Source organism: Rana temporaria, chromosome 6, assembly GCF_905171775.1.
Source record: "Rana temporaria chromosome 6, aRanTem1.1, whole genome shotgun sequence".
Lineage (NCBI taxonomy): Eukaryota > Metazoa > Chordata > Amphibia > Anura > Ranidae > Rana > Rana temporaria.
Window position 1 is genome coordinate 87,767,134 of NC_053494.1, and position 22,223 is coordinate 87,789,356.

Sequence of the window (22,223 nt, forward strand, 5' to 3'; positions counted from 1 at the left end):
AAATAGGACCAGACGCAGGGCTGGTGCGGCCCTCTGATTTAGTCGTACGGACGACGGTACTGGGCGTTGTGACCACGTTTCCTCAGCGGGGATGTCTGAAGTAGAGACTTCACGTGCACCTCCGGAAGACGTCAGCACCAGTCACTCTAAGGTAAGGAACCCTAGGGGGGTGTTCTTTACTATTATTTGGTAGTTTCACTGCTGTAGAACTTCCTTAGGGGAACATTGGAATAAGGCTCTCTGTAAACGGTGCATAGATGGCCTAATTAAAGAGAGGGAAACAGAGCAGGGGCCTGATTTGGCAGCATCTATGAAAGAGCTTTCTAGCACCTTTCAGTCATTCAAAGACATCTTTACTACCTTTCATTTGCCACAGAGCAGCCCTTCTCCAGCGCAACTGACGGTTCCACCTAGTCCAGTGGTAATTCCCTCGGTAAGCAGAGAGAATCCAGGGGACTTTGGAGAGGACGCTGAGGAAGGAACAGACAGTGCCGCTTCTGACTCCCAGGGGGAGTCAGAGGGCGAAGGGATGGAGGGGGGACCTTCCAGAACCTCCCGCTATAAACTTTCCCTTGAAGAGGTGGAGGATCTTTTGGGTGCAATCCACACTACTTTGGGGATATCTGAAGAGAAAAAGGCACTGTCGCTCCATGATCGAATATACATGGGCTTAGGGGAATAAAAGAGAAGAGTGTTCCCGGTCCATAAGGTATTGATCAGTGCCATCAAAAAGGAATGGCAAGATCCAGAAAGGAAACCCTTCTTTTCAAATGCGTTGAAGCAAAGGTTTCCTTTTTCTGAGGAGGAAACTCTGGTTTGGAATAAAACTCCCAAGCTGGATGCTGCCTTCTCTCAGGTGTCCAGACACACTGACTTGGCGTTTGAGGACATGGGGGTACTTTCAGACCCCATGGACAGAAGGATGGATTCACTTCTGAAGAAGTCTTGGGATTCTTCACAAGGGAACCTAAAGCCTGCCATGGCAGCTACAGTGGTAGCTCGCAACATGGAGCATTGGCTCACACAAATTTAAAGCACACATTGAGCCGGGGCACCCAAAGAAACTATTTTGGCTTCTTTTCCAACGCAACTAAATGGGGTGGCGTATTTAGCGGATGCAGAGTCTGTATGTATGTCAGCACGTTCCGCAGCCTTGGCCAATTCGGCAAGGAGGGCTGTAACGGAATGACCCGTGACAAACAGACTTTGGAAGGATGAGGGGTACTCCTGTGCCAGCGTCACTAATAACTCTTGTGTCTAGGGTCACCCTGTGTCCCTTTTGGGCATAGGGTGACTGAGAAATATTAATTAGAAATTACATGAGATGGGACATTACTGATAGTTCATATTACAGGATCTTGAGATATTGCAAGTTGTTGGTTAATGTTGACCCAACCGGTCAATAGTGACTCATTTCTCTGTGTAGACTGTTGACATGCTAATTGAGTCTGCTTCTGAAAGACCTCTCATTGTGTGATGCTGCTTTGTGTGAATTCTATTGACATAAGATGTGGAATGGAACTTGTCAAGCTGTATGCGGAGACAGAACGTCTGTCTAAGATGTGGAATTTGACTTCTCAGGTGTATTGAAGCCCCAGTGTGTGATGAGGGGGGTGGAGAGTCTTTGTTCCTTTCATGCTTGAACTGTATAAAACCCTGAGAGCATACCATTAAAGATGTCATTCATTTGAAACCAGAACCCAGACCTGTGTGTCTCGGTTATTCTGGGAAATGGGATGGATCGGGTCCTGTTGGTTGGAGTGTCAGATAAGCTGTCGTGGGTTGATGGAAGGTCGTAAACGGTGTTGACCGTTACAAGGGCCTTATGGCTCAAGACGTGGCAAGGGGACAAGTTAAGTTGTGCAGAATCCCCCTTACAGGAGATCTGCTGTTTGGGCGCCAGGGTTGGAGGCTGTTCTAGATCGAACAGCCGACAAGAAAAAGGCCTTCCCCCCCCCCCCCCCATAAAGAAAGTTTGGGGAGCAGACCAAAAGGAAATCTCGCTTTCAAAAGAAAGGGGAAGCCACAAAACCAGAAGTGAGGAAAGAAAATTTGGGGGGCAGAAGGGCAAATGTTGTGGAGGAGCGCTTTTTCGTGCTCCTGAGCAGCCCCAAAAGCCTCAGGGAAGGGGGTCAAAGTGGGAGGAAGGGCCTTTCTTCCACAATGGGAAATGATCACCAGCAATCAGTTTGTGCTGGGGATCATAAGGCGAGGATACAGGTTGGAATTCTCAAATCCCCCCCCCCCCCATTCAGACTTCTGGTCACCGAGTTGCCAAAATGCAAAGAAAGATCTTCGGCTCTTCTTTCCTCCCTTCAGGAGTTGGAGGAACAAGAGGTGGTGGTTCGAGTCCCAACAGAGGAGACAGGCAGGGGCTTCTACTCCCACATCTTTGTGGTCCGCAAACCCTCTGGGAAATTCAGACTTATACTGAATTTGAAGCCCCCCGCGGCCGTATATAGTCGTACGGCTGTCAGGAAGTGGTTAATTAAGCCATTTCTATACACGGCTTAATGTGGAGGAAATCCAGTAAGTGGTTGTCACTAAGGCCTGGGTATGGAGCGGGACTAAGTGGGAGCGGGTCACTTGACCTCTGGCGTCGGCTCAGCTTTTTTAAGGGTCCCCAGGCTGGGCAAAATGGATTGGAGCCGTCGGTCAAGGATCTAATCTGCATGAAGGCATTGGTGGGTGGATCATATCCTTGACTGACAGCTCAGTTTTACTTTGTAAGGCCTGGAAAAGCTGAGGCAACGTCATAGGACATAAGACCCAATCCAGCTTGGCCCGTCCACCACGTGGGCCCTGCTGCAGGAAAAAGATTAAAGTAAAACCCATGTGACCCTGGCTGCTGTCGTGCCCTATTTAGATGTTGCAGTACCATCAGGGTTTAGAACCACTTTACCCAGGTGTTTCATAAAGGTAAGCTTTATAAAAGATGAGTCATTTATGAAGTTTGAGGTAAAATATCATGCCTTAGCAAAATCTAGATGGACTACATCCACTGCACTTTCCACCATCCAATTTATTGCTTACTTCCTCATAGAAACATAATGGGTTGGTCTGACTAGAACGGTTTTTCATAAATCAATGCTGGTTGTCACTTATGATACTTTTTTAATTTATTTTTTTATTGGAGACAAATTTCTGAGTCCATTACCATTTCCTCAAAGCCCTTAGTGTTTTGCTGACTGGTATAAATCTTGTTCCTGTTTTGTAAACTGGTACCATTTGTTCCCAGAGGTGTCGGCAAGACAGATCGTAAAGCTAGATTTTTATTTAATTTTTTCCTTCAGAAAAGGCAGCAGTCTTTTTTGGGACACGGCCTTAAAATGTCACAAAGTACTGATTGGACAGACAGGAAGTGTAGGGTGGAGGAGGAAGAGCTGGGTGGGAAATGCTTTTAGAATGTTAAAATACTTTCTTGAAGGTAGGGGAAAAAATGTATTTAATTAAAGGATAAATAGCATTTTGCTGCACTCAATTATGCACCCAAAAATTACACATCTAATTTCTTAACTACCTTTTTTTATTTGGAGTGCCAGGATGGTAAAAACACCCAAATGTATTTTTTAAGAGGCATGGTGAGTGTTTGGAAGCCTTTTTGCCACACAAAGTTGACAATATACTTCTCGCATACGCAGCATGGGCATACTTGGGGCCCTGTCAAACGGGTGCGCACAAAAACACAATATGCAATTTTAAATGTGTTGCGTTGCGTTAAACTTAACACTTATGTAATTTTTTTATGTGGTTTTACAAGTGTTTTCATGTCTGGTCACTGGTTGTTAGAAACCGTCAGCCACTGGCATCCTAACAACCAGTGACTCAACCCTGCTGTCGGCAAAGCATTCCCGGCTGACAGCGGGGGGGGGGGGGGTGGGGGGGATAAAAAATTCACACCTCCGCAGCGACTCGATGCAAATTGCACCTGGAGTCCTGTGTGTCTTTTGGACTGTTTCGAGTCCAAATTTAGCCCAAAAATCTGACAAACAGTGAATGGAAAACGCACTGGACCCTCTCTGAGCCACTGTGAACCCAGCCTAAAGGTGCTATTGACATGAACTTTTCACCACATGAGGGTAACCCATGCAATGCATACATACAAATAAGTTCAGAAATGAAGTTGTATAATAAAATGGAATGACACAGGGAAAAAGTATTGAACACTCTAACTGAAATGTATTTAATACTTTGTAAAAAATCCTTTGTCGGTAAGGACCTCTTCAAGATGCCTCCTGTATGGAGAAACTAGTCGCATGCATTGCTCAGGTGTGATTTTGGCCCATTCGTCCACACATTGTCTTCAAATCTTGAAGGTTCCATGGGCCTCTTTTATGAACTCTGATCTTTAGTTCTTTCTATAGATTTTCTATTGAATTCAAGTCAGCCAGCTTTTATTTTCTTTCTTTGAAACCAATTGAGAGTTTCCTTGGCTTTGGGGATTATTGTGTTGCTGAAATGTCCACCCTTATTTCATCTTCATCATCCTGGTAGATGGCAGCAGTTTATTATCAAGAACATCTTGGTACATTTTTATATTCAACCCTCTTTCAATGACCTGAAGTTTGCCAGAACACCATGATGAACACCATGACTTCACTGTTGGTGTTTTTGAGGTGATGTGCAGTGTCATTTGACCTTCAAACATGGTGTGTATTATGGCATCCAAAGAGTTAAATTTTGGTCTCATATGACCAGACCAGGGATCCTCAAACTAAAGCCCTCCAGCTGTTGTAGAACTACACATCCCATGAGACATTGTAACACACTGACATTCACAGACATGACTAGGCATGATGGGAATTGTAGTTCCTGAACAACTGAAGGGCCGTAGTTTGAAGACCCATGGACCAGACTATATTCCAGTATTTCACAGGCTTGTCTAAGGCCGGGTTCACACCCATGCGAAATGAATGCGCGTTTCCCCACATTCAGTTCGCATAGCAGAAGAATGTGACTGACTCTCTATTGAGTTGGTTCACATATCTCGGAAAAAACGTGTGCCTTTTTTTTTTTTTTTTGGTGTGTTTCAGGTTTGATTCCAGCTCAAAATTGGGGCTGAAATCTGACCTGAACTGGTGAAGCGGCACCGGACCCCCGCTGTGAGCTGCATGTGGGGACGGTGTGAACCCAGCCTAAATGTTTTGCTGCAAACTTTAATTGAGCTTCAACATGCTTTTCCTTCAGCAATTGAGTCTTGCATGGTGACCGTACATACAGGCCATGGCAGTTGAGTGCATTGCTTGTTTTGTTTTAAACAATTGTACCTGCTAATGATGGGTCTTTCTGTAGCTCTCGGAAAACTCTTTTGATTCTTTTCACTCCTCTGTCAGAAATCTTGTGAGGAGCACCTGGTTGTGGCCGGTTTATGGTGAAATGATATTCTTTCCAGTTTAGAAATCCTTCTGTAACCAATGCCATCAGTATGTTTTGCAACAATAGGGTTGCAACGGTCTTGAGGGAGCTTATTTCCTTTACCCATCATGAGATGTCTCTTGTGTGACACCTTGATAATGAGATGTATACAATCAGTTTAGATGGAACAAGCTGATATTAATTTGCACTGACAAGGGGCAGGTTTTCTTTCCAATTACCAATGGATTTTAGCTGGTGTCTTGGCTTTCAATGCCTTTTTGAACCCCCCCCACCTCTTTTTGCATGGGTCCAATACTTTTTCCCTATGTCATTCCATTTTATTACACATCACTTCATTTCTGAACTTTATTTGCTTTGGTTTCTTTGTATGTATAGATTGCATGGGTGTGGTGAAATTTTCATGTCAAAAGCACCTGTAGAAATATATTTACCTAGAAAAATGCTGATGTGTTCAATACTTATTTTACGCGATGTGTATACAGGGAGTGCAGAATTATTAGGCAAATTAGTATTTTGACCACATCATCCTATTTATGCATGTTGTCTTACTCCAAGCTGTATAGGCTTGAAAGCCTACTACCAATTAGGCATATTAGGTGATGTGCATCTCTGTAATGAGAAGGTGTGTGGTCTAATGACATCAACACCCTATATCAGGTGTGCATAATTATTAGTCAACTTCCTTTCCTTTGGCAAAATGGGTCAAAAGAAGGACTTGACAGGCTCAGAAAAGTCAAAAATAGTGAGATATCTTGCAGAGGGATGCAGCACTCTTAAAATTGCAAAGCTTCTGAAGCGTGATCATCGAACAATCAAGCGTTTCATTCAAAATAGTCAACAGGGTCGCAAGAAGCGTGTGGAAAAACCAAGGCGCAAAATAACTGCCCATGAACTGAGAAAAGTCAAGCGTGCAGCTGCCAAGATGCCACTTGCCACCAGTTTGGCCATATTTCAGAGCTGCAACATCACTGGAGTGCCCAAAAGCACAAGGTGTGCAATACTCAGAGACATGGCCAAGGTAAGAAAGGCTGAAAGACGACCACCACTGAACAAGACACACAAGCTGAAACGTCAAGACTGGGCCAAGAAATATCTCAAGACTGATTTTTCTAAGGTTTTATGGACTGCTGAAATGAGAGTGAGTCTTGATGGGCCAGATGGATGGGCCCGTGGCTGGATTGGTAAAGGGCAGAGAGCTCCAGTCCGACTCAGACGCCAGCAAGGTGGAGGTGGAGTACTGGTTTGGGCTGGTATCATCAAAGATGAGCTTGTGGGGCCTTTTCGGGTTGAGGATGGAGTCAAGCTCAACTCCCAGTCCTACTGCCAGTTTCTGGAAGACACCTTCTTCAAGCAGTGGTACAGGAAGAAGTCTGCATCCTTCAAGAAAAACATGATTTTTCATGCAGGACAATGCTCCATCACACGCGTCCAAGTACTCCACAGTGTGGCTGGCAAGAAAGGGTATAAAAGAAGAAAAACTAATGACATGGCCTCCTTGTTCACCTGATCTGAACCCCATTGAGAACCTGTGGTCCATCATCAAATGTGAGATTTACAAGGAGGGAAAACAGTACACCTCTCTGAACAGTGTCTGGGAGGCTGTGGTTGCTGCTGCACGCAATGTTGATGGTGAACAGATCAAAACACTGACAGAATCCATGGATGGCAGGCTTTTGAGTGTCCTTGCAAAGAAAGGTGGTTATATTGGTCACTTATTTGTTTTTGTTTTGTTTTTGAATGTCAGAAATGTATATTTGTGAATGTTGAGATGTTATATTGGTTTCACTGGTAAAAATAAATAATTGAAATGGGTATATATTTTTTTTTTGTTAAGTTGCCTAATAATTATGCACAGTAATAGTCACCTGCACACACAGATATCCCCCTAAAATAGCTAAAACTAAAAACAAACTAAAAACTACTTCCAAAAATATTCAGCTTTGATATTAATGAGTTTTTTGGGTTCATTGAGAACATGGTGGTTGTTCAATAATACAATTAATCCTCAAAAATACAACTTGCCTAATAATTCTGCACTCCCTGTATACACAAATACTCACCGGCCACTTTATTAGGTACATCTTGCTAGTACCGGGTTGACCCCTGTTTTACCTTCAGAACTGCCTTTTTACAAAAACAATAATAAATGCACATCTTTTTGCAGGTAAAAAAATGGGCATTTATAAAAAAAAATTGTAGTAGGAGCCTGTAAAGTATTGCACCAGCGATCGGCGATGCCATGCAGGTCTCCTGCACATGGTTGGGGGTACCGGCTTACCCTTGCACCCCGTAGGGCCAAGCTGATACTTGTTGACAGGAAGATTCAATGAACTACCCATGTTCCGAAGATGGGTACACTGTAGTCGTAAAGGGATGGATATGGTCAGCAACAATACTCAGGTAGGTCGTAGTGTTTAAATGATGCTCAATTGGAACGAAGGAGCCCAAAGTGTGTCAAGAAAATATCCCCCCCGCTCCATTACACCACCCGCCTGAACCGTTGATACAAGGCAGGATGAATCCATGCTTTCATGTTTACACCAAATCCTGACCCTAACATCTGAATGTCGCAGCTGAAATCAAGACTCCTCAGACCAGGCAACCCTTTTCCAATCCTTCTATTGTCCAATTTTGGGGAGCCTGTGCCAATTGTAGCCTCAGTTTTCTATTCTAAGCGAGTAGGGGTGGCACCCAATGTGGTCTTCTGCTGCTGTAGCCCATCTGCTTCAAATTCAAACTGTTGTGCCTTCAGAGATGGTATTCTGCATACCTTGGTTGTAACTAGTGGTTATTTGAGTTCCTGTTTGCCTTTCTCTCATCTCCAACCAGTCTGCCTATTTTCCACTGACATCAACAAGGCATTTTCGTCCACACAACTGCCACTCATTGGATATTTTCTCTCTTTCAGAAAATTCTCTGTAAACCCGAGGTGTGTGTGTGTGTGTGTATCACAGTAGATCAGCAGTTTTTTTAAATACTCGGACCAGCCTGTCTGGCACCAACAACCATTCCACAAATTGGGTTGCTTATAGGGCTGCAACTAACGATTATTTTCATAATCTATTAGTTGGCCGATTATTGTTTCGATTAATCGGATAATGGCCTTTGGCCCAAAAAAATGCTTTTTTTTTTTTTTTTAATTTGTTGGGCAGATTACAAAACACAATTTTGCCGCAAAAACACATTACATGCTTTTCTGCAGCTTTTCCATTGAAGTATATTGAACAAAAAAAAAAAAAAAAATAGCACCGTTTTGCGTTAAAAAAAGTCCTCGCCCTTTACAAGTACGCAGCAGCTGAAAAAATCATGGATGTGAACCAGGGCTGTGGAGTCGTAGTCAAGGGAAATTTTGGGTACCTGGAGTCGGCAAACAATGCACCGACTCCTACTAAATTTAGATTGGAATAAAAAAAAAAAAAAAGCAAGTTTAAATGTCCCAATTCACAAAAAGTTATAATTAATGACTTCTCTACTGTAAGAATAAAGACCAATGCATGCAGTGCCTCACGTAACCGCAAAACGAACACGTTAAGTGACCGTGAAGAAGCATGCTTTTCATGTGCTTCACTATATGGCACGCAACGCACAATTAGGAGCTGCAATACTTATACTTTCCATAGTGTTGTGTTCTGCTTTTACAGGGAACGCAGCACCCATGGGTAACCTAGCCTCTCACTGATAAGGGATTAAATAAATATGTTTTTTGCAGGACTAGAGAGTGAGACACTTGTATAAGTGAAGGGAATGGAGGGCCAATAGTTCAAGACTGAAGCTGTAAACCATTGGAAAAACTGCTGTCATTTAGCTAAGGCTATAAAAACTTGTAAACTCCGATTGTTAGCTTAAACTTGACTATGGGATTCTCCTAGGAAAATCATGTTTTAGAATAAATGCCCCTTCCTGGATCCTCCCACTGCCCTATCTTCAGCAGCAGATAAGCACACAAAGGAGAAAGCAGTTTTTGGTTCATTATAGATAAGCTTTGTTTTTGTTCTAAAACAACCAAATAATGTGGTTTGTATTTTTGAACTGGTAAAGATCCTGTTCCTGATGTTTATGCCTGCTGCTACTATCCAGCCACTTGATTTGATTAATAAAAAAAAATTAATAAAACTTTGTTTTATATATGTTTACATATGAGATCATCTCTCATTGGCCGCACAGATCGCCTACCAAACGGCCACTCCGATTGGCCGTTCACGGCGATCTGTGATTGGCTGTGTCCAATGGACATGGCCAGCACAGAAGTTCCACGCTGCTCGCTCGGGAGTGCGCGCAGGGAACGAGGAAAGGGGTGGCCGTAAAAAGACGGCGTCCCAGAGAAGTAGAGCCACCCTGTGGCCGTATATAGTCGTACGGCCGTCGGGAAGTGGTTAAATACTCTTTATTCCCCATTCTGATGCTCGGTTTGAACTTCAGCATGTCGTCTTCACCACTCCTAGATGCCTAAATGCCTTTTAGTTGTTGCCATATGATTGACTGATTAGCAATTTGTATTACCAAGCAATTGAACAGGTGTACCTAATAAAGTGGCCGATGAGTTTATGTCATGACCAGTCATTGGCAAGATGTAGTTGTGAGGGGAGGTTATTCATGGTCACCATACTCCACCATTTATATAGCATTTATTTCCATTCCCGTTTTTATGCAACAAAGTGAGATCCTTTTTTGCTGACAAGTAACTTAGTGGGGGGAGGAGAACCAATCTATAAGGAAAACGATGCGTTACTCCAATGATTTTTTCCTTATCTGTGCAGTAACAGCTGGGATGTCAGTGAACAAGGTCACAGAGGCTAGGGAGTGATTCTGGAAGCCTCCCTACCATGGCTTGTGTTCCATGCTGCAGCCTGATAGTCTTCTGGTATAGCTCTCCAGCGGTTTGTTGGCCAAACTCTGCAGTTACCTGCTGACCTCTGCACACCAGTCTGGTCACTTGCCTGTCGAACTCTGCAAAGGGGTGTCTGCAACCTGGAGACTTTTTTCTACATTAGACATGCTTGTGTTTTTTTTTTTTTTTTTTTACTACAGGCAGTGAGTGCATTGTTTTTATTTCCTTTATTAAACAGCCTACATTTAGATGGGTGTGCCCTCCTTTGCCTGTCTTTTATCTGCGTAAATGTAAAAGGTTTTTGCGCTGTGCTCATTTGCAGCAGCTCCTCTCCCGATTTTCACAGACCGGGCCGTGTGTCTGAATAGGTGCAAACCGCCCAGCTCAGGAGCGAACCCTCACTAATGCCCCCATAGGAAGTGGAAGTGAGATGAAAATGGAAGAAAAACCTTAAAGTAAACTTGTACAGCCATCACATCTAAGAATTGGTAATCTGGAATATAAACTCTGGTGCATATTGATTTAACCAGAAGATTTGGCTGTTCAATGACTGGGCCATTTTTTGCGATACGGCACTGCGTCGCTTTAACTGACAATTGCACATTGTCATGCGATGTACCCAAACAAAATTGACATCCTTTCTTTTTACTTTTTAGCCCCCCTCCCACCCCCACAAATGAAGCTTTCTTTTGGTGGTATTTGATCACCTCTGCGTTTTTTTTTTTTTTGTGCTATAAACATAAAGAGCAATGTGACGAGATCCTTTCTCGCCCAGGTCCTGCTCTCCCGACACTCCTCTGCTACCAGTGAGTCAGCTTGCAGATTGCAACGTCTGATGGTCCAGTCATCCAAGGTTCCGGGATCCGAATTACAGCTATGTGCCATTCGGACCCATTGAGAACAAACACCAGGCAGGCTGTATGTAAGTTCCAACAGGACTCTTTATTTTCAAATGCACAGCACACTTTTATACAGAATTTGGAACATCCCACTCCCAACAACCGCTTTCCTATTGGTCAATTGTAAAGTATATCCAGTCTTCACTCAAGTCCTCCTTGACCATGCAAATGAGGACTTGAAATTGTCAACAGGGATTGGTCCAATAGCTTGGATAGAAACACTTGTGTATTGAGACAGAAGCCCCAGGGGGTAATCAATGTACACAATAACCCGGTCTACTTAATTACTACCTCTGAGAGGTTACATTGCTTTAGACAATAGAATGCTAATTCAATACAGCTGACAGGAGGCTTCTGACCTTTAGAACAATAAACACATACATCTAGATTCAATTAACCTTCAATCCATAGTTTTTAGCCAGACGGAGCGTCTCCGACACCCGCTCTTAACCTGCAGAACACAATAAAAGGTATTTCTCTAGCTGGTTCCACTTAGCATTTCAATAACCGGTGTCCTTGCATTGAATGTCCCTCTCCTGTGTAACAGATGTCAAGTAGAAACACTTTAATATCTCAAGATCCATGACATTACTTCCCCTGGGAAACAGTCCAACAGCCGCAGTGGGACCCAAACGGGTCAACTCGAGGATGTTGGAAAAATAGTCTTAAAGTTCCAGGACTGTCTGCTGGGATGACCCATCTGCCTTCCTGTTTTGAGGTCCTGGCCCATAATCGGACGGCAAGAGGCTTGCATTCAGTCCTCTCCAAAAGCCCCTGTCCCGGCTAGGTCTGTCACACATCTCCCCCTTTGGCAGGAGACGAACACTGGGAGAGACCCCAATTCCGGTACCCACCCAGTACCCCAGATAACTTGTCCCAAACAGAGGATTACTCACCCAGCCAATCTCTGCCTCTCTCAGAGAACACGCCTGCCGCTGGGGAGAGGCCTGGACTGGCCCTTCTCCCTGGAGTCCTTTCAGCCGCTGGAGAGAAGACAGGGTGGCTGGGCTCAGTTCATCATGCCGTTGGGAATCTGGGCCAACTGGCCACCATTCCTGGGGTATACCAGTGGAGACTGCAGTCCCATCCACTGATGCTAGGTAAAAATCCCCCGGTGCTTGCAAAGCAAAGCCGACATCCTCCTGTCTCAGTGCCGCACCATGTTCTGGGGTTGTGTCCGTGGAGATCGGAGTCCCATCCACTACCACAGGAACCCCCTCTCCTGTTAGTTGAGAGCAGAGGCCTGGGGCACTCTGCTCTGTTGCCAGCTCTTCCGCTGGGTTGCTGTGAGTGGAGACCACAGTCCCATCCACCGATATCCGCTCAAGCTGTAGTGGGGTGCAGCCGCCAGTAGCATCCTGTCCTGCTGCCAGTGATTCAGCTGGGAGTACGAGCTTTACCACCTCAGCTTGTTGCTGGGGAGGGGGGCCAACCGCCCCGGCTCCCTGGAACTCCACAGTTGGTCCCAGTGCTGGGCAGAGATGGCTAGCATTCTGCCCTGTTGCCAGCACTTCTGCTGGGGGTGCATAATCCATAACATCCTCTGAACAGTCCATACACTCTGTAATCTGTGGCTGGGGAGTGATTACCATCTTCTCACCCTGAGCCTCCGGAACTGCCACGGGGGTGGGGCAGAGGTCTTGATCCCTCTGTCCTGTGACCAGCGCTTCAGCTGGGGAAGTTCCTTGTAACTCCACAAATACTGTCCTTGGTGCTGGGCAGAGCACAGTGAAGTTTGGCCCTGATACCAGCTCTTCTGTTGGAGGCTCCCCAGGTTGTTCTTCCTCAGCAGAAAAGTCTATCAAATCCCCTGTCTCTACAACTGGTGTCTGGGGATAGAGGTTCACCATCTCCTGTCCATGGAACCCAGAAGATGCTATGGGTACTGAGCAGAGGTTAGCAGAGCTCGGCCCTGCGGTCAGCACTTCAGCTTTGGGAATGGCAAGCTCCCGATTTTCCACTGCTGATTCATCAGCCAGGATTTCATCACTGTCAGCTGATATTTCCTCATAGTCCCAGGTAAAGGGAACCTCACCCTGCTGCTGAGCGGAGTCTAGCAGCTGTTTGTAGGCGATTTCCAGTTCCCATTCCTGAGCGGCCAGGAATTCCAAATCTTCCTGTAACCAGTGCACTTCCGGGACATTCAGTCTTCGCTCTCTGTGCTCCATTATTTCCTCCCAACGCCACTCCCGATCGCTCCCAAAGTTGGGATCCCTGGACATCCTCCAATACAACAATCCCAGGCCATCATAGTCAAAGCCTTCCGTGGGGCTGTCATCCGCTGACCACGGGCACTCTTGGACTACATACCACCGGAGGGCTCTGTAGCTCTCGTCCAACCGCATCTCTTCCCGGATCAGCCTGCTTAACTCTGCTGTCCACTCCTGCTTTGGTTGTTCCCCCAATAACAGCATCCGTACTTCATACTGTGACCAGTACCTTACATGGATGGAGGGGAGAGCTTTTCCCTGGTGTCGCTGCTCGCGGGCTAGCGCTTCTTTCCAGAGTTCGCAGCGGATCGAATCAGACCATCCAAGCAGGACCTCCTCTGATACTGGTCCTCTGCGCTGTATCTGCTTCTCTCGCAACCTCCTTCTGAATTCCTCTTCAATGGTTACTGATATCTGTACCTCTCCTCTTCTTTCATTTGGTGCTGCTTCTTTAGGTGTTGTCACCGATCGCCGTATTTCTGCAATTCTCAGCTCCTGTTGCCGCTCTCGTTCTCTCTGTTGTCGCTCTCGTTCTCTCTCATCCTGCCGCTGGAGGTCTCTAATGGTATTCTGTATGGCGGTCTCTGATGGGTTCGCACCATATAATGCCAACCGCTGTTGAACTCGCTGCTGGAACAAGTCTTCAACTGACCGGGGTCCTGCATCACCATCCCTCTGATCCATCTCGGCTAGCGCACTGATCAGGGTGGCCTTGTTCTTCCCACCGGTCCCTCCACGGCTCTCAAGCAAGTCTTTTAGCATGGTTCTCCTCCAGGCTGCATAGCTGGTCATTCATGGTGGTGGTTTGGAGTTGTCCCAGTAACTGGAGAGCAAATCCCACCGCTGCCAACCAATGTGACGAGATCCTTCCTCGCCCAGGTCCTGCTCTCCCGACACTCCTCTGCTACCAGTGAGTCAGCTTGCAGATTGCAGCGTCTGATGGTCCAGTCATCCAAGGTTCCGGGGTCCGAACTACAGCTATGTGCCATTCAGACCCATTAAGAACAAACACCAGGCAGGCTGTATGTAAGTTCAAGCAGGACTCTTTATTTTCAAGTACACAGCACACTTTTATACAGAATTTGGAACATCCCACTCCCAACAACCGCTTTCCTATTGGTCAATTGTAAAGTATATCCAGTCTTCACTCAAGTCCTCCTTGACCATGCAAATGAGGACTTGAAATTGTCAACAGGGATTGGTCCAATAGCTTGGATAGAAACACTTGTGTATTGAGACAGAAGCCCCAGGGGGTAATCAATGTACACAATAACCCGGTCTACTTAATTACTACCTCTGAGAGGTTACATTGCTTTAGACAATAGAATGCTAATTCAATACAGCTGACAGGAGGCTTCTGACCTTTAGAACAATAAACACATACATCTAGATTCAATTAACCTTCAATCCATAGTTTTTAGCCAGACGGAGCGTCTCCGACACCCGCTCTTAACCTGCAGAACACAATAAAAGGTATTTCTCTAGCTGGTTCCACTTAGCATTTCAATAACCGGTGTCCTTGCATTGAATGTCCCTCTCCTGTGTAACAGATGTCAAGTAGAAACACTTTAATATCTCAAGATCCATGACAAGCAACAATTTTGAAAAGACTATCTTTTGCTATAGTAAATATCCCAATAAAAAAAAATGTTCCTCAGATTAGGCCAATATGTATTTTTCTACATCTCTTTGGTAAAAAAAAAATTGCAATAAGTGTATAGTCAATAGCAGATTGACGTCCGGGAAGTGGTTCAGTTATTCTGACTGGACGTCCAGCAGGATAACAGCTGCCGCGCCCCCGTGGGGGCGCGCATCGCAGTGGTGCGGTATGTTAGTCTGACACCCCTCACCACCGATCTCGGTAAAGATCCTCCGGCTCTTTACCCAGTGATCAGCCGTGTCCAATCATGATGTAAACAGGAAGAGTCGTTGATCAGCTTTTCCTCACTCGCGTCTGACAGACGCGAGGAGAGCTGATTAGCGGCTCTCCTGATGGGGGGGGGGGGGGGGGTTGCGCTGACTATATCAGCACAGCCCCCCTTGGATGCCCACACTGGACCACCAGGATGCCACCCAGGACCACCAGGGAAGCACCTAACATGCGGATGGCCAGGTAAGTCCCCCATGGCCATCCACCTGTACAAATGTATGGATAACATATGCCAATCTGGGCACTGACTGGCTCCATCATGGCACAAACAAAATTTGTGATGCCAAGCAATGCCACCCACCAGTGTCATCGGTGCCCGTCAGTGCAGAAGAAAAGGTACTTATTTACAAAAAAAAAATTAAAAGAAATAAAGAAACTTCGGGGGGTTTTTTTTTCCAAATTTTCGCTTTTTTTTTTTTTTTATTTATTTTTTGTGCAAAAAAAAAAAAAAACGCAGAGATAATTGAATGCCACCAAAAAAAGCTCATTTGTGGGAACAAAATTCAAATTGTGACAGCGCTCAAAGCTAAAAATTGGCTTGGGCAGGAAGGTGGTATTAAAGTGGTTAAAAATGCTTGAAAAAACACTTTTTTTTATTATTATTATTATATTTTTTTATTTTATTTTTTTATTTGATTTAAAAAAAAAAATTGGCTGCTATAAATATTAGTAGCATTATTATTGGCAAACATTATGCAGAACAAAGAGGGTTATTTTTTGGACAAGTCTGTTTGTGTTGATGTAGTTTTCCTACAATAGCACATTCTAGCTGATACAATGTAATCCCATGAATCTGCATTTTAACTTTTTGTTGTGTAATCCAGTCATTAGTTGACCAGAGTTCATGGGCATTTTTATGGAATTTGCCAGTCGGCATTTGTTTCCCGTGGCTTTTTTTTTTTTTTGGATTGGGCTGCAGTAGGAAAGGGGATTATTAAGCTATCATTTGTAGTGGATCGTCTGTTTTCACCACACACTTTTATTATTTTTTGTGTTCAATTTATGAAATGTTCTGTGCTCTACCATTTTATTTAGGACTTGTTTTGCCATATATTTAAGTACAGTGTTTTCTATATAAATGTAAAAGACGTATGCTTGTTCCTACCTGAAGAAGGGCTTGAACATTATAGCTAGGGTTGGGCAAACAGTTTTGGCCATGCCTAAATTCGACCCTCACATTGGGTGTTCAGTAAAGACCTGAATTATCGGGGCATTCGACCGTTTGTTTGGCCCGCCAAACGTCCCACAATGCATTTATACATTTCACAATTCTCATCTGTATTGCAAAAAAAAGTTTACTTCTGTGCTAACATTTAACACGTTTCTTACCAGATTGAACCAAGTTATCATTTCTATATGTGTGAACACCCTGGATACATGTACTTATTACCAGGAGGAAGCTGGCAAGCAATTATTCCTGTAATGACCATGCCTCCTTAAACACCCCCCACCTCCCTCCCCCAGCAACTATGTAATTTAGAAGGCAGGCTCTGGTAATCTGTGACACGGCAGTGAATACGTATCGCAGGATGCAAGGAAGTAAATGCAATAGAAAATGTTTTTTTTTTTTTTTTTTTTTTTTTAACCACTTGCCCACCGGGTTAATTCTGGCACTTCTCTCCTTCATGTGAAAATCACAATTTTTGTTGCTAGAAAATTAATCAGAACCCCCAAACATTATATATTTTTTTTTTTAGCAGACATCCTAGGGAATAAAATGGCAGTCATTGCAATACTTTTTGTCACACCGTATTTGCGCAGCGGTCTTACAAGCGCACTTTTTTTGGATAAAAATCTGTTTTTTTAATTAAATAAGACAACAATACATTTTGCCCAATTTTTTTATATATTGTGAAAGATAATGTTACGCCGAGTAAAATGATACCCAACATGTCACGCTTAAAAATTGCGCCCGCTCGTGGCATGGCGTCAAACTTTTAGCCTTAAAAATCTCGATAGGCGACGTTTAAAAAATTCTACAGGTTGCATTTTTTGAGTTGCAGAGTAGGTCTAGGGCTAGAATTATTGCTCTCACTCTAACGATCGCGGCGATACCTCACTTGTGTGGTTTGAATACCGTTTTCATATGCGGGCGCTACTCGCGTATGCTTCTGCGCGCGAGCTCGTCGGGACGAGGCGCTTTAAAAATTTTTTTGGGGGTTTTCTTATTTATTTTTATTTCGTTTTATAATTTTTTTACACTGAAATAAAAAAAAAAAAAAAAAAAATTGATCACTTTTATTCCTATTACAAGGAATGTAAACATCCCTTGTAATACCGATGGCTCCGGTAAGCGGCGGAGGGCGCGGGAGAGCGGCGGGAGGGGGGGGCCCCCCTCTCCCGCCACCGATAACGGCGATCTCGCGGCAAATCCACCGCGGAGACCGCCGTTATCGTGTACACCACCGCCCCCTGAAAAGATGAATATCTCGGTTGTGGCAGCAGCTGCTGCCGTTATCGAGATATTCAACTTTAAAAAGAGGACGTCTTTTTGACATGGGGCGGTGGTCAAGAGGTTAACCTCTTCTGAAATGAAGGCTTTTCACGTTCTTTTCCACAATCCTCTTCATAGTGTACATAGAGCTGCACAGCTCAGTGTACACTTTTAACATCTGCCAGGATGAATGCACTCCTATGTGTGCATGGGCATTACACCTGAATGTCTGGAACTTAGTGAAAGACCAGGTGAAGATGTTGCTTAGGGATGTCCTATCACTGGAGGGAGGCAAGTATAATTCCATTTTATTTTTTTTAAGTTTTCAAGGTAAAACAAAACAATACAATACAGAGCCTATTGGGCATACCCAGGCTCAGTCACACACAACTAAAATAATAAACTAAACTACTGTACACTCAACCACCTGTGAAGATTATCTAGAGTATTCTATGTCCACAGATACTCACTCCACATCGTTTATTGTAATTATTTACGAAATGAAATACACATCACATATACACATTTCCCCCCCCTCTCCCCATAACTATTGACCAAGGAAGCCTATAAGTTCAGAGATGCCACTTGAGCCGTTACAGGTAATTAATAGAGCATTACTAATCGTCCATAGAGTCTGCATTAGTAGACAGGGATTCTGTCCAGATGTCCCGTATTTTATGGAATTTCTTAGCACAGCCACGTGACCGGTAAGTAGCCTTGTATAGTGGCAAAGCCGAGTTCACTAACCTCTTTCAAAAATTTGTTGAGGGTGCGGACGAAGCCTTCCATCGGAGTACTACAGACTTATGTGCAAAATAAAGTAATAATCCTAGTAGGGTTCTGCTTGCCCGGCGAGAGGCCAGCAGTTCTACAAGTCCCAACAGACATACCTCCACTGACAATGGCACAGGAATGGTGGTGACAGTCAAAATAAAAGTGGTAACCTCCGCCCAAAAGACTTTAATCTGAGGACAGTTCCAAAAAATATGAATGAAATCCACTGAGGGCGAGTCGCATCTCCAACAAGAAGCTGGGATTGATGGATATATTTTGTGTAGGCGCATGGGCGTGTAATACGCTTGATGTAGTATTTTGAATTGCACTAATCAATCTCTAGCCCAGGGGTTGACACTATCCGGGCGCCAGGTCACAATTGCGACAAATTGTGACCTGACCCCCGCCGGTAATTGAGGCTGCGGCTTTGCGGCCTACAAGGCACAGGATCCTGTGTCTCCGTGCGCCCCCACCTCGCGGCGGGCCTTGTAAAGTCCCAAGCTCTTCCCTCTAATTAGAACCCCCAAACAATATATTTATATATATATATATATATATATATATATATATATATATATATATATAGAGAATAAAATGGCGATCGTTGCGATACTTTCTGTTACGCCGTATTTGCGCAGTGGTCTTGCAAGCGCACTTCTTTGGGGAAAAAATTACACTTTTTTTTTTTAATAAAAAAAAAAAAAACAAGACAACAGTAAAGTTATCCCAATTTTTTTTAATATTGTGAAAGACAATGTTACGCCTAGTAAATTGATACCCAACATGTCACGCTTCAAAATTGCGTCCGCTCGTGGAATGCCGACAAACTTTTACCCTTTAAATTCTCCATAGGCGATGTTTAAAAAAAATCTACAGGTTGCATGTTTTGAGTTACAGGAGGTATAGGGCTAGAATTATTGCTCTCGCTCTTAACGATCGCAGCGATATCGCACATGTGTGGTTTAAATACCGTTTACATATGCGGGCGCTACTCGCGTATGCTTCTGCGCGTGAGCTCGACGGGGCACCTTTTCTGGCTTCTAACTTTTTTGGCTGGCTCCTAGATTCCAAGCAAATTTGTCAAACCCTGCTCTAGCCGATATTAGCTGTGAAAAGGGACAGTCCCACATTTCCTCCCAATCTTCTGTATCTAGTGTAGGGAAATCGACCACCCACTTTGCCTTAAGGTTTTCAAGGCCCGTGTGAATGTAAGGAAGTGATGTTTTATATATGGTGGATAAAGATTTAAAGTAGAGCTTCATCCCTGAGCAGAGTCTCCAGGTTTGAGATGTAAAAGGCCACCTGTGCATTTTCAAACTGAGTGTTAAAGGCGTTTCTAAGCTGTAAAAACCTAAACAAATGTGAATTAGGTAGGTTATATTGTTTCAATCTATCAAATGTCTGTAGTCCGCCCTCAGTACAGATCTGACTCACATATTTGATGCCCTTGCATGCCCACACACTGGAATCGGTATGGACCCAAATTCTGACAGTTGCGGGTTAAACCAAAGGGGGTTATGTGGGGAGATATGTCCAGGCATGGGGCGCATAGAATTTTCCACCAACCATGCCTTCAGGACCGCTCTCATTGCCGTTGTAAGGGGGAAGGGAGCTCTAGGACCCCGGTAAAGTAGGTTCCATAGTGCCTCATAAGACCCCAGACTTGCTGCTTCCAGGACCACCGCTGCGTTGGAGTCATCCAGTTGTGGGCATGGGATAACAGGGCAGCAACAAAATAGGAATGGAGGTCAGAACAAGCCAGACCTCCCTCTCCCCAAGGTCTCTGTAGCACTGTCAGCCTAAATCTTGGGGTGATCGGTGCCCCAAAGAAAAGACAGTAAAATGGTGTTTATCAGGCGAAATACTTTTTTGGGGATCCAGGCGGGGCTTGTCTGAGAACATAGAGAAAAGCAGGTAGAAGCTATATCTTGAATAGATAAATTCTCCCGATTAGAGAGAGGGGGAGATGTGCCCACGCCTTCAGTCTTGCTCTCGTCAGTTGTATTAGTGGCTCTAAGTTAAGGGTATGGTAGTCAGAGGTAGATGTGGAGATCTTGTCTGTCCATAGTAAAGGGAGGTTGGGATCTGCTACATCCTTCGTGGCATTATCTTTCAGTAAAATTTGGGATTTGTCCCAGTTTATCTTGAGTCCTGAGCAGCTAGTGAAATTGGATAGAATGTCCAGCATCTCCTGAAGGGACTGGGCAGGGTCATTTAAGAAAAGAATAAGGTCATCTGCGTATAAGGCAACTTTCTCGTGTATGGAACCCACTTGTATGCCCCTTACCCTGTCTGCTTGTCTGAGGGCCGAGGCAAGTGGCTCCATCACCAGAGCAAAGAGCTGGCGACGGAGGGCAACCTTGCCTTGTACCTCTTCCAACACGAAAGGGTGCTGATAGAGTACCATTAAGTTTTATCTGTGCTGTCGGGTCTTTGTATAAAGTGTCAATCCACCTACGAAATCCATCTCCGAAACCCATGACCTCTAGAACCGAAGACCTAAAAGGCCACGCCACTGAATCAAACACCTTTTCAATGTTGTGTAACCATTACTCTAGTGGAGGACTCAGTGGAAGGAAGCTGAATATGTGTAAACACTCCTACGTAAATTTATATCTGTTGATTTCCCTGGCATGAAACCAGTCTGGTCTATATTAACCAGAGACGGGCTTACGGATGAGGACTATACGTGCCTGATACATAGGACACAGGGACATTTTTCCTTTACATTCAGAAAAGACCTTCAACAGTTTTGGTGCAATTGAGGCATACATTCTGTACCATTCACCAGGTAGGTCGTCTGGTCCCGGTGTTTTACCGCTGAGAAATGAGCAGATCGCCTCCTCTGCGGTAAAATCTTTGTCCAAAAACTCAAGATCCTCCTGCGAAAGAGTGGGTGGGTAGATGCAAGGACTGTAAAAAATTCACTATGCCGGTCTTCAGGCCAGCCAGGGGTTGCCCTGTATACATTTTCATAGAAGGATCTGAATTAGTTTAGAATTGGCTCAGGAGCAGAGATTACCTGACCATCCAAACCACAGATTTCTGACACTATTGTCTGCATTTTAGAGTCCGCAACTAGATTTGCCAGGCGTTTGCTGTTTTTGTCCCCAGACTCAAAGATCCTCCCTGCCAGTGAATTTAGATCTAAATGTGTGGCCGAGGCAAGGTGTAGAGACAATGCTCTTCTTGCCTCAGCTAGCTGGCTGAAGTGATCTAAAGACGGGGAGCCAGAAAAAGCCTCCGGCCTTAGCCTCGCCCTCAAGTAACTGGACCTGATGGGTCATCCAGGAAACAAACTGCTTTGATAGCCGAAATGTATTCTACCCTGGTGTTGGCCTTAAAGGCTTCCCAGACTACCTGCGCTGAGGCTGAATCCTCATTCGTCTCCCAGTATTGTTGTAGTTTATGAGACCGCCTCCCCCACCCTAGGGTCCTGCAACCATTTGGCTGCTAAGCGCCAACAGTCTCGACCTCTGGTGTCCGACAACCCCAAGGTGACCTCTAGAGGGGCATGGTCAGAGAGGCCCGCAGGCAAGTACGAGACCCCCCTCACCGCTGCCAGGGCACAGGTGTTCCAAAAGACACGATCGATCCTGGAGCCTGATTTGTGAGTAGTGGAGTGAAAGGTATAAGCCCTAGAGGTTTGGTGCTTCCATCTCCAGATCTCTGTAATTAAAGGCTTGTGCCCATTGAAGCAATTCTGGTGAATACACCCTATTTGGATTGGACGATTCAAGAGACGGATCCAACGTAGAATTAAAGTCTCCAG

The 22,223-nt window shown here is 44.7% G+C and overlaps 1 protein-coding gene across 2 annotated transcripts in view; it reads left to right on the top strand.

The window, feature by feature from the left end:
* Positions 1–22,223, top strand: part of CARHSP1 (calcium regulated heat stable protein 1) — a 62,343-nt gene that overhangs the window by 14,956 nt on the left and 25,164 nt on the right. The window contains exon 1 of one of the 2 annotated variants that reach the window (XM_040356977.1): positions 7,576–7,776. The exons of the other annotated variant lie outside the window; for it this stretch is intronic. The gene's annotated coding sequence lies outside the window, so the exon portion shown is untranslated. Of the gene's footprint in view, positions 1–7,575; positions 7,777–22,223 lie in introns of those variants that run through there. 2 annotated transcript variants of the gene reach the window in all.